This window comes from Megalopta genalis, chromosome 5 (genome assembly GCF_051020955.1).
Source record: "Megalopta genalis isolate 19385.01 chromosome 5, iyMegGena1_principal, whole genome shotgun sequence".
NCBI classification, from domain to species: Eukaryota; Metazoa; Arthropoda; class Insecta; order Hymenoptera; family Halictidae; genus Megalopta; species Megalopta genalis.
This window is the reverse complement of record NC_135017.1, coordinates 21,760,164-21,773,641: the sequence shown is the minus strand read 5'-3', so window position 1 is coordinate 21,773,641 and position 13,478 is coordinate 21,760,164. Positions and strand designations below refer to the sequence as shown.

The following is a 13,478-nucleotide window of genomic DNA, read 5'->3' as shown; positions in this document are numbered from 1 at the left end:
GATCGAATACCACCACTTCGCGGTCCGCGAATTTCTCGCGCGTACCGAAAACGCGCGCGACGAACGCACGCATAATGCAATTCTCGCTTGAACAGAGTCAAGTAATTCGGATGACCGGCGTTATCGCGTGCCACGTGGCGCGGCATCGGATTATCTTCATTCATAATTTCGGCGTAAGTTCGGTCAGATATTAAGTTATTTCGTGTTCCGCTAATGTTGATGGGTTCAACAATAAACAGTCCGGTTGAACGTATTTAAAGGGCTCGGCCAATTGTCACGGCTAGCAGAAAGCACGTGCTCCTGCTATTGGATAATGCTAATTATACCTGAATCAACTATAACGCGTTTAGTAATACATTACTCGATTTACCGTATTTAGTTTATTTAACTGAATGGGTTTGATCGTTAACGATGTTCAGCGCAGAGGAGTTTTATATTTTGGACGACGGTAATGATACTGTTGTCATGATAATTACGATCGTTTTATTTACGGTCGGTCGCCTGTATGTTATTTTTTAACGTAGAAATTACTTGTTAGATAATAACGTAGTCATTTGACGCTCAATCAATCAATCCGCTTCTCGATGGAAACATCACTCAAGCGCGGCTGACTTTTATGCGAGATAGATTTCAGAAAACCATTTTTTCACCGGTCATCTTTCATATTGGAGGATTTGAAACAGCCATCAAAGTTGGCGATGGGAAACATATTTCATCGATGATCTATCAGAGCATTATAGAGATTCTAAAAGATCAAGTGGAATTAGAAAATTGTATTTTTGGATAAAGAGCTGTGCGAGCAGCTCGCAGAATAACCTGCTTGTTTAAATGAAATAGAGAACCGTAGCTTTCGTTAAAATATGTGATAAAATGTGAATATATTTTCTGATTTATAAAGAATGCAGAGATGCGAAAATATATTGTAGATTTAGAAATTTTGTCACTTGCGATTTCGTTAATTACGATTCTCGTCGGCAATTTCGCGGTCTCGCACCGATAAATAAAAATAGAAACATGTTTATTCAAAAACTGTTTAGTACGCGAACTCCGGTCAAATTGAAAAATCTCATTTCACTAATATTTCGTAAGAATGCGACCGCGCGCGCGCGCGCGCTGTTCGAAATGTTAGAAGTGTCTCGAATCAAGTACCATTGTCGCCGACAAAGGTTTAAACGAATGGAATTCAGTATCTATCCGTTGCACGCTCTGCATTATAAAATTCATGATGAAAGGGTGAAGCATCTTTCATATAAAGTCACTGCGGCTAGTTAAAGTATGTGTCCCATTAATTTTATTTCATGTCCTTTCATCGCGTTCCCGACTGAAATCCTCCTACAATCCCCGACAATTAATGACCCATTCTCATTTGACAGAGGCGAAAATAAAACGACCGCAGAATGTGAGGAATAAAGTCAGTTCGGTGTAAAACGAAACTACAGAAATCAGGCCAATTTTGCATAAAGGAATTCAAACCGTGCGGTTTCATGGATGTGTACACCGTTTGGGACAATGTGTTTACTAGCTTTTCTTGAGTTTCTTTTTTCAAAGAATAGAAAATAATTTTTGAAGTGCTCCCTTTACGTTTTGTTGCTTAATTATTAAGCTTCGAATTGTTATTGTTAAACTACAGTTAATTCCTGCTTTAATCATTTTAACGAGTTGAAAATGAGTACATCGATACTTTTTAGTTATTTTAACTTGTTAATATTAATTTGTAATTTTATACTTCTCTCTAATTCGTCTTTGCCATGAACTAGAATTATTTATTTACTATTCCAATAAAAATATTACGATTCAAAATAACGATTTGAATGAAACTCTTCAATTTCTATGATTTTACTTAATGTGTCTTCGCTTTAAAAAACCATTATAAAATTAACCGAATGACATAATCCAAATCTCGGTTATTGTAAAATGATATCGACAGAATAGTAGTGCTTATAATTGAAATATTGAACATGTTGAAAACGCATTCACCAATATTTAAAGGCAATACCTATAAAATTTACATTTAGCCCACGTATTGGGAAATATGTTATTTAAGTATCGTTAGTTACAATGCTAATCGAAACTGCATTACAGTCATAAAGAAATTAAGTTTTACATGACGTTCCATAATTATTTACTGTTTGTTACATTTCTACTCATTATAACTTCATTACAACTAACTCTTTTGAAAATTATCCCCGAAATGTAATAATATAATAATAACACAGATTAAAGATAGATATACATAAGTACCAATTTTCTAATCCATAAAATCTCTTTAATCCAGGTTTACGTATTTTTATATTTCACCTAAAATTACCTACTTGTAATAAATTGATTGTAAATTCTGTGTCCTAAATTGCTTCATTTTAGGTTATGTCAAATTTTTGCAATTCCCATTGCAAATTATTTAATGTTCGTTATCATTAACAGGTAATTTAGCACAGCTCTTTCGTTTAATTTTCGTTTAATTATTCGACTGAATAGGCTGTCTATGTCGACCATAATGCAACTGGAATCTAAATTTCGTGGACTCGCAATTGGCTGATAATACCAGTGATCGTCGGTACCACGGCGGATGGTCACTTATGTATTTTCCGGCGGCCGGTCTATAGCGTCCTTGAGGATCATCCCTAATATATTCAAAAGCCCCCTCGGAGAGCTTCGAAACCTAAACTCTTCTGAGGTCACCGCGATGCACCGCGAGGTTAATTCGGATCTCTAGGCCGTGGTTTAATTCAATTCGAGTCTCTAGGGCTCGGCTTGTCCAAATCCTGGTTCTCTGCTCCGAATAGATATTTCGGGCTGTTCCTGTTCAATAAGGCTGTCGCTCAACAGGTTACGCGAATGGCTCTCAAACGAATTGCCATTTTAACTCCTCGAAATTGTGGCAGCCTCGTCATAGCTACCACACGTTCTGTCCGACAACCACAGATGTTCTCTTTACTTTGCAACACAGCGAACGCGATTACGACGTTGAATCATTTTTACATAGAAAACAATGAACTGTGTCGTCTGAGAAGTGATCGCAGGCATAGCAATGATTATGAAATAAAATAACACGCCTTTCAAAGTAATATTTTCAAGTACGCGTCACATCTCGAAAGTGATCACAGGCGTGGCAATAATTATAAGATGAAACAACTTGTCATTTAAAATAATGAGTCAATTACATGTCGTTTCAAAAATGATCGCAGGCATGGAAATAATTATGAAATGGAATAATGTTTGCATGTTAGAAAATAGAATAATATTGAATAATATGAAATATGATATATATGTATAATAATATGAAATAATATTGAATAATATGAAATATAGTATATATGTATAATAATATGAAATATAGTATATATATATAATAATATGAAATAATATAGAATAATAGAAAATGTAGTATATATAACGATATGAAATAATATAGAATAATATGAAATAATGTAGAACAATATGAAATAGAATAATATTTGCAATAAAATTTCAGACAATATCATTTGAAATCAGCTCGGGTCTGACGAGGTTGAAAATAGATCTCGAAAACTAGTCAAAAATTAGTGGTCGATGCTGTGTAAATGGAACCTAAGGATCGCGCGCGCTTGTTTCTATGCATAGAGAACGATCCGTATCGGTTTTTGAGCGATTAGGGTGTTTTCGATATGTATGTATCGAGGTCCCAAAGTCCGTGATCGTCAGCGTTTGGTCCCACAGGGCTGCTGTCGCCTATTCCGATTTGCACAGGTGTAACGTCGCTGTATCTCGTCCCAGGTGTGCAGCAACAGCTAGTCTCACGTTCAAAGTGTCTGAGCTTCTTCTTCTTGAGTGCCAAGCGACTTCCGGTTATGCTCTATGAGACTGCAAGTGTCCCAAACCGTCGTCGTTCGTGCCGCAGGCGAAACACGTGATTAACTCTGTTCCACTACTTTGTCTCTGATCTAAATTTCTCGAATGACTGTACTCAAATAGACAGCCGCTGACGGAAAGTTTGATTTTTAAGAAATTTTCTTCGAGAACAACAGCTGTACAGTTTTTATTTGAACTGAAATGTTTCGGAAATGGTTATCGAAATGGAAAGATTGATTTTAGAACCTTTGCTGAATTAGTTTCGTTTTCTACAAGCTTATTAATTATCAATTATTATTATATATATTACAAGTCCACTAGATATTTTTATGCGAATTTTTGTCCAGGGATTTCTTTTTTACGGAGACAAACGTTCGATCCAAATTAATTCTTTTTTCCTGTGAAATTGCATACCTGCAGAATGTATCGATTTTGGTTTATTGAAACACCGGTACAGAGAACTTTGTTAAGTTCATTAACAAGGTTTTAGATCCAAAGCCTCTACATCCTGGGGATTATTCCAAAGCTCTCCAAACCGTGCATTGAGGGTTTACCTTATTTTTGGGAACAATGTTCTTTAGTTTTCACTAACAGAGAAATTGGGTTTCGACGTTGCGGAAAAAATTACTATTTTGTTGCGAAAGGTTCAGCTTGGAAAAATCGTAGAGAATACCAACGTTGGTATTGCTTGCATAATACAAGAATATTCGGAGACATTCATCGAATTAATTCGATCGAATTTTATTGAGTACATGTTGTGTATATTATCCGAATATAATTATTATCCGAGTTATTTTAGCGTTATGACTCTAATCTAAATATAAGAAAGTTATACTGAATTTATGTCACGAAAAGTTAACATTGCTAGTTATATTGCTTACAAATTTACTAAACTAGTTAACAGAGGAATTTTTATACCTGGTTATATTATTTAGAATTTATTAATCTAATTAACAGAGGAATTTCAATTTCCAGTTATATGATTTACAATTTACTAAACTAATTAACAGAGGAATTCTTATTCCTGGTTATATTATGTAGAATTTACTAAACTAATTAACAGAGGAATTTCTATTTCTAGTTATATCATTTACAATGTATCGAACTAATTAACAGAGGAATTTCTATTCCTGGTTATATCATCTACAATTTACTAAACTAATTAACAGAGAAATTTTTATTCCCGGTTATACTATTTAGAATTTATCAAACTAATTAACAGAGTAATTTCTATCTCTAGTTATATAATTTGCAACTAACTGAACTCATTAACAGAGCAATTTCTATTTCTATTTATGTCATTTACAATACAACGAACTAATTAACAGAAGAACTTCTATTCGACACCCGCCTCATGCAATCGATGCTGGCAATTTCTATTTTGCATGAGGATCCGCAGTCGACCGATGACAATCGTACGTAACGAGATAAACAAACCGCAACAAACGGATGTACGCCAGGAGGTGTCAGAAGCCTCGATTGCCCGTAAATCGGTATTCGCGAAGTTACGAAAGTGGTAGCAATTAGGCGCACCGCTCGGCGTGCTCGACGCACGAATCAAGTAATACGGGAACGGAACTAATTGTAAGCAATTATCGCGGCAGTTAACGCAAAGACCGCGGCACGCGGCTAACAGGTAGAGTCTGCGTTCTCTCTCTCTCTCTCTCTCTCTCTCTCTCTCTCCCTTACTCGATCTACCATCCTCCCCCCTCCCCTATTTAATTAGTCAATAAGTCGAAAATACACTTTCACCGGGGACTAGGCACTTTCCACGAGGAGCCAATCACGGAATCACTATACGGCCCCGGGCGTAGAGTGTCTATCCATTTTACTCGCTGTTCAGGGCGAAAGTAGTGGTAATCGCGCGCGCGCACGGTCCCGATTTCTCGGCGAGCTTCGATCGCCGCCACGTACACGTTTATAGGGTACGGCGACGTGGCCCCGCGATAAAACGGTCGGAACGTAACGGGAAGTTCTTTAGCCCGGGATTGCGATCTAACTTAAAATTAAATTGACCATCCGATGATTCCGGTGGACGGTGTTCACGTTCGCCGGGCGAGAGCCGACCGGGTCCACCGCGAGCCGCACGGTTTCAAACCCCTCCTACGTGAGCGGAAAGTACGAAACAGCCTAATGCAGTTTTCGACGAGGCTAGCCGCTTTATACGGCGCCGCGTTTGTTAACAAGAATCCGCGGCAACGACGAACGCGTCGCGAAACTCCGGAAGAATCACGCAACACGTTGACAGTCGACGCTCGTCGCACAATGGGGCGGCCTTTGGATAGAGGGAGTTTTTTGTGATTTTAATACAGATCGATCCGTGTACTCTCGTGTACGAAAGTATTCCGAACACTGGTATAAGTTTGACTTGTATATTTAAATAAATCTACATTATTACAATTGTTAAAGGGGAAAAAGTGTCTTCATCGAAGTTGTATTTCTTACAATTTAGTTGGGTGACTTTTATTTTGCACGAGGATCCGCTGTCTGATGATTATACGTAATGATTTGAATCTGGTCTACTTACAGGATGTGTCAACAGTCGGTAATGAGGGGTGGCTGAGGTTATTTCAAGTAACTTTTTCCTTAGCGAAAATGCGATCCGCGGCTTCGTTTACGAGTTATTAGCGAAAAACTGTGACCAATGAGAGGCGAGATCAGCTGGCGCCAGGCGCCCGAGACGCCCAGTTCCGCTGATCGGCTCGGCGCGCCGCGAGCTCGCTTGTCATTGGCCAGTGTTTTTCGTTAATAACTTGTGAACGAAGCCGCGGGTCGCATTTTCGTTAAGGAAAAAGTTACTTCAAATGACCTCAGGAATCACCCCTTTCCGCGTGTTAACATAATTAGGGGACACGCTGTATGCAAGAAATTCTTCCTAATTGACCCTCAAATTGTAGACAAAAATGGTCAATTTGGAAAGTGGAGATATACTTATTCAAGCCTCCTGGCTCGTTTTTATAGTTATTCAATAGTTAGTTGTCAATCTATAGTTAGTTGTCAACAACTATAACAAATAATATAATATAACAAGTAATACAAACAACCTCTTTCCAAATTGTCCATTTTAGTTTCGAAGCTGAGGGTCGTAGGAAGAATTTACAGTACTTTGGAAAAGCGAAACATGTGCTGTATGGAATTAATTGCGGGATTAATTGACTACGTATCGTTAATCAGATTAATTCTAGGCCCCGGTCCAAGTTCGGCTATTCTCCCCTATATTTAGAACCGAGTGTGACCTTGTTTAGGTCAATAGGGTGCGGATAAACGTAGTTCCACAAAGTTCTGCAGCACCAGCTGCATACAAAATGACCGTAAATCGAAGTTATCGAAACTGTGTTGCCGAAAAAGAAGCGGAGCTATTAAACCGATACGTTGTGTTCCGTTTCTATACGTTCGCTATGTTTTTCCAATTTTACGGATATTTCCGCGAACATGGCATACGTGTTGCCGCATCATAGTTACCGAACACGCAACGCAACAAACAGGAAAAAGTTATGTGCAACGCGTATCATAACAAATATCTGTACGTTGCATCGGCGCGTTGTATTTTTCTCTTGATCTGTGAAATCAGTTTTGTTTGCATTAGAGAATATGATTTTCCGCGACAATTAATTCGGTGGCACATCCTGCCCGGTTGCAACAATGCCGAACAAATTGATGATCGGGAAAAAAAAGTGAAACGGAATAAATGTTTCCGGCGTGCGCGGATCGATGCTAGGATTTTCGATGGACCATTATCCCACTTCACTCATCTCGCGACACATCTTCAAGCCTCGCACGTCCTCCACGCTGAAAATTCTACCATTTTCCGCTCTCAAATAGCGCGAAACGTCTCGTTTCCTTCCCCTTTGTGTTACAAGATAAATGTCTGCCAAATGTGAAGTTCTAAATGACTCAGAATTTGTTTCATAATTTTAATGTATTATTGAAAACCTGGCGATAGTGAAGATATCAATATTTTAGTGAAAATATCAATTTCACTATCTTATTTTAATAGTGAAAATTAATATTTTCAATATTAATTGAAAACCTCTATGGTTTCAAGTATAAACGAGTATGTTTCATTTTTACTTTTGTTATGAATTATAAAAATTCCATGGTATAGAATTCGTACGAGTGATTAGCAGTGATTATAGCAAGAAAATTATAAATAAATACTTCAGACAAATTTTGTATAATATACATTGCGATTATTGGTGTTAAACTTTGCAATGGCCTTGCAGAATCCTGAAGAAATAACATCGAATTTTTTAAATAGATTTCTGCGGATGACTTATGTCAAGGTTATGAGGAATTTAAACAAATACTTCGGACAAATTTTGTACAATATACACTGCGATTATTGGTACTAAACTTTGCAATGGTCTTGCAGAATCCTGAAGAAATAACATTGAATTTTTTAAATAGATTTCTGCAGATGATTTATATCAAGGCTATGAAAAATATAAATAAATTCTTCAGATAAATTTTGTATAATATACATTGCGATTATTGGTATTAAATTTTACAATAGCCTTACAGAATCCTGAAGAAATAACACTGAATTTTTAAAATAAATTTTTATACATGACTTATGTCCTATACTCCATGGCCTAAACTTAATCAAGAGCGTACATAATTAAGAGCATAAACACAGACAATGACTCGCTCCAAATAAATGCTTCCAAACACAAAATTTCGCAATGCCTGCGTAAAAAATCCCGTAAAAATTATACCAAAAGACACCAACCATTCTCGACGTATCTTTAGCAACCTGTCCAGCAACGCAGTCCCTCGTGACCAGCGAGTTCATATCGTTTCAACGACCGAACAACGAACAATCATTCGGCAAAGCGTGTTCGGAAAGCTCCGCAGCCGTATCAGATTTCAGGCGAACGCCTATTCATTCCAAAACGGCTGTACGTCTAAGATTACAGTGCCGGCAAAGTAATGGGTGTCGAAGAGGGAAGAAGTTACTCGAGCGAGCGCTCCTTTAATGATCTCGAATCACTCACTGTCTAAACAACTCGCCGTAAAATCAGCAGCAAACGTTTGTATTCAAGCCGACAAATCCCATTCAAATGGAATTCCGCGCGCTAAGACTCGGGCGGTTCCTCTCGCTCGAATCGGTCGCAATCATTCTAACCGTTCCGGCGAGGATTTACGCTCGCGACAGAGGAGAGAGGAGCCACGACGACGGCGACGTCGACGACGACGGACCCAGTCGTCGCGAAATGTTTTCGAGTTCAAAGGATCCCGGCCGAATATAATGCCGGCAACTCGTTTCTCTTCCAATGAACGTTTGTCTGTTAATGGGCGACGGGGTCCACGCCTTTATGACTAGTTTGTAAGCACTCTGCGGGTTGCCTTTGTTAACCGACAGGGTGGTACGTGTTCTTGCGCGCGGATTTTGCGGCTTACGGATTCGTCACCGTGCTTACATTCACAGGGAGAGAGTTCTTTCAACCGGGAACGCGCAGTATCTCGAGCTGTTTAAAAGGTTGATCCGCCGCCTCCGTAGCCTTTTGTGTATCTCTTCCGTTTGTCGTTCGCTCGCGCCGTCCTTCTCCCTTTCCCTATCTGCCACGGCCTTCTGTTTCCATTACAACTACGCGGACGTTCCGACCGAACGTACGGCCGCGTCTGCGAGCCGTGCGGAACGCCGCGTTGACGAATTATTTGCGACTGTGTCACCGACGCGCCGCACGGTATCCAACACCGGGACAGGTATCGAATAAGTCACTGCTCCGTATCGGATCGAAGCTATGCTGCAGTGGCCCGCAAATGTGTTCGTACCAAACGCGATAACTTTTTTGAAACTGCACTGAGTGACTTGGATCTTTTTTGAGATTACGGTGGGGCTAGTCTACTGGACGGTGACCGAAATGCTTTTTTTGAATTTCGCTGTTATGTACTTGGAATGACAAAAAAATAGACCTCTCGTTTTTTAACTTTTTTATCTGAGCCTATAATGTAGATAAAAATAAATTATATTATAATATAATATAATATAATATAATATAATATAATATAATATAATATAATATAATATAATATAATATATAAAAATATAATAATATAAAAAGATATAATATAACATATATTATAAATTATATTAAATTATATGGGTGCTGGAGATCAGTTGACGTTGACAACAGTTTATCGAAATCAGTTGACGTTGTTATGAGTTGCAACAAATTCAAGATGGCAAAAATCGTAGTTCTATCACGATTTTTGACCATGTACTTGAAGAAATCTATAGTTTTTTAAATCATTCGACGCCTGTAGCTCGATTCTGGGTTAACCGAGATCTGCAAAAGGCATTTTTAAAATTTTTGTTATAGACTCAGATAAGAAAGTTAAAAAAAGCATTTTAATCATTGTCTAGTAGACTAGTTCCTCTATCATCTAAAAAAAATTCAAGTCATTTGGTTGAGTTTTAAAAATGTTATTAAGTTTTAGAAGGTACTGCACCGTTTTACGGGTTTCTGTGAAAAATTATAATAGTTTTCGGAAACTAGTTAGTCGAATGACAATATTTGTATTGCGAGATCGATGAACATTGAAGATGCAATTACTGTGTCATATTGTAACTTTTCAGTTTTGGCCGGTCGTGATCTAGTTACTCCAACTTTCTGAGATTTGATGGCAGGTCACGTGGTTTAGCAATCAACGTGCTTAATTGCCGGAAATAGTTTGTGTGGTTTTCTCGTTAAAGTTGCCCATTAATGCAGTGACCAGCGCAAGTATCGTAACACCTTCTCAAACAGCAACATTTTCAGACTTGCACCAAAGTTGACGACCAAATTGTGACAATTATTCTCTGCAAGAAGGTATTAACCAATTTATGTTGAAAAATCATTAGTCTAGGAGATATGTATATATAATATATATAATATATAATATATATAATATATAATATATAATAAAAATATATAATAATAAAATATATAATAAAAAATATATATATATCGTACATATATTAATTTTAGTGTCGTTAAAAATTCATAGCATCCTCGACAACGCGATAAATTCAATGCGACAATTATTTGTATTTTATACACTTCCTGCATGGATAACACTTGCAATAACAACGTTAAAATTAACATAGCTCCTAAACTAATGATTTCCTAACCTAAATATATTAATACATTTTTGTGTAAAGAATATCAAGATGCATCGTCTGTCCTAATAAAAAATATATGATTCAATTCGAAAAAATATCAATGACCTTTATACGTTGACCTACAAGAAAACCAGCATCATCAGATCACACCCCCGTCGAAATCATTTAATTTCATGCGAAATATTTTTCGCAATAATAACAACGTAAATCTGGATGACAATATGCGGTGAGACCCATCCTGTATAATTTCAGTGAGAAAACATTTCGTTCCGCTTATGACCGCTTTCTCTCCCATACTACGCCAATGGGGGGATGGCTTCCTTGGCGCTGGGGCCGGTCTCGTTATTCGGGAAGCAATTATAATTCCGGTCTGCGACAACAGCGCGGACATTACGGGCAACGTTTACCTTCCGCGAGATCGAAATCGCGGGATCCCGGCGGAATTGAGTGACACGAACGCGTGTGCTCTCGCGTTCGGCTGTATCAGCCGCAGAAAATGCCGTCTGACAGCGTCATCCGCAGAGATCGTCCGCCGCGCCGCTTAAAACTCTCGTCACGATCGATCGTTATCATTTTCATCTCGAATTTCTGAACGGATGAGCATCCCGCGGATACGAGCGGCGGGGCATTCGCGTGTGTGCCTGAAATAGTTTCAATTCCCGATAAAAAAAAAAAAAGAAAAAAATATCAAACGTGTCGCATTTTTATGGACACGGCCGCGCGCGACCGGCAGTTTCGAATTACACCGCGAATTGAAAGATACGCGCGTTCGTTAAGTAAAAGGAATTTCACGGGATCGCTGCCAGCGTCACGCGACCCAACAACAGGCAACCGTACCATTCTGTAAAGAAAATTAAACTCCCTTTATGGTCGTTGTTGTTTGAAATAGTTACGCGGAGCGTGGTGAGCATTCGCGACGTCTCTTCGTTCGCATTTTTTTTGTAGCGCTTCGTGAAGGGAATGCGATGCTGCGATCGCGAAGACGATTTTTCGAGGCAACTGCGAATAGACCGATTCCTTTCTTGGAATAGAGAACTGAGGAATTAAGAGTCGGTAGCGTAATTAACAGCGGAATTTTTAGCCTACTTATTTGTATCTCTCGCATAGATTTCTTATTTAAATATTATTTTGAAAGTGTAATACGTGTTATAATAATAATAATAATAATAATAACAATAATAATAATAATAATAAGCGTTTTCTTTCCTCTAACATTTTTAAAATCTCCGAAGACATAATCTCATATAAAATATTTAAATAAAATATTCTCATAAAAAGAACGGATCTACAATTATGAAATTACATAACTATATTTAGTATTGCTGTAGAATACCTATTGAGAAAGTATAATAATTTCTAAGTACATTTCAAACTAAACACTAAAATCAAATTTGCATGATCTATTAACATTTCCACTGAACTAGAAATTAAATAAAATGCATTGAATTCCATTAAATCGTGCATTCTTCGATTTTCTGAAGAGTTTTGTTACTCACAAAAGTATATTATTACTAAATGCATTCGTTGAAGCGTTTATTTATTAATGACTGTGCTTATTTCACGGCTGGTAACATATTAATTTTCAAAGCAAATAATTTGTTCACATTTCAACGCTGCACCGTATTAAATAAACTTTTCGGATAGATTAAAATATGTCATGCTTCCTGCTCCAATTGTTCCCACGGACAGAGTTTGTTTGTTTGTTTGCTTGTTTGTTGCGTCGAGTGATCATAATTGTGAATCCTAATCACTGTGAAACAAGATAATTAAATAATGTCGCTGTAACATCGTTAATAGCATTATATTCAAGACAAATAGCTTTTAGCACAATGAGAATGCCAACGAGAGCGCATCACTGATTAAAATCTTCGTAGGTGTGTGTAATGATGGCGATGTGAGCACTGTTGAAAATTGTACAGTTACAGACGCGTGCGAATTTAACATGGAATGCGTCGCCAGCATCGGATTTAACCAATTAATTTACCTTTTCATGTAGAAAATGGAGAATCATTTTATTAATTCATTAAGAACGGCTGCATAATGAGATCAAAGTTGTTTTGAAATCATTTCCTTTTATATTAAAAGCGGTTCCAGTGTAATTGTAATAAATTCTGCAACTTCGAAACCGTCATTTAAAAGACAATATCGAGAATGCAACTAATTGCATGGTTACGTCACTGAATTATTCAATATTCCGTTTTACTTTTGAATTCCAGTCAGGATTTCAGTTTTAATGTAATTCGCTCTATAAATCTATTATCTGTTATACTTTTCCCGAATTTTTTTTAAATGATCGAATCATTTTAGTATTCGAATAAAGAATTACTCGAATCAAGAATCATTCGAATAAAGAATTACTCGAATAAAGAATCATTCGAATCAAGAATTACTTGACTACATACATAAAACAATTTAAATATTAAAATGAAATATTCGATTAGAAGGGTAACATGGACCATTTATTCTAAAAATGATGCAAGTCCATTTTTCTTTTTTCAATGAGATATCACATGATTTGTTTGAATTAATATTCAGTGTAACCATT

General features: G+C 37.3%; 2 protein-coding genes across 3 annotated transcripts in view; one reads left to right on the top strand and one right to left on the bottom strand.

Moving 5' to 3' along the window:
* The window catches only part of LOC117219774 (alkaline phosphatase), a 445,727-nt gene that overhangs the window by 311,113 nt on the left and 121,136 nt on the right, over window positions 1-13,478 (top strand). The gene's annotated exons all lie outside the window — the stretch shown is intronic.
* LOC117219775 (caspase-1) overlaps window positions 1-13,478 on the bottom strand; it is a 108,068-nt gene that overhangs the window by 54,920 nt on the left and 39,670 nt on the right. The window lies entirely within an intron of this gene.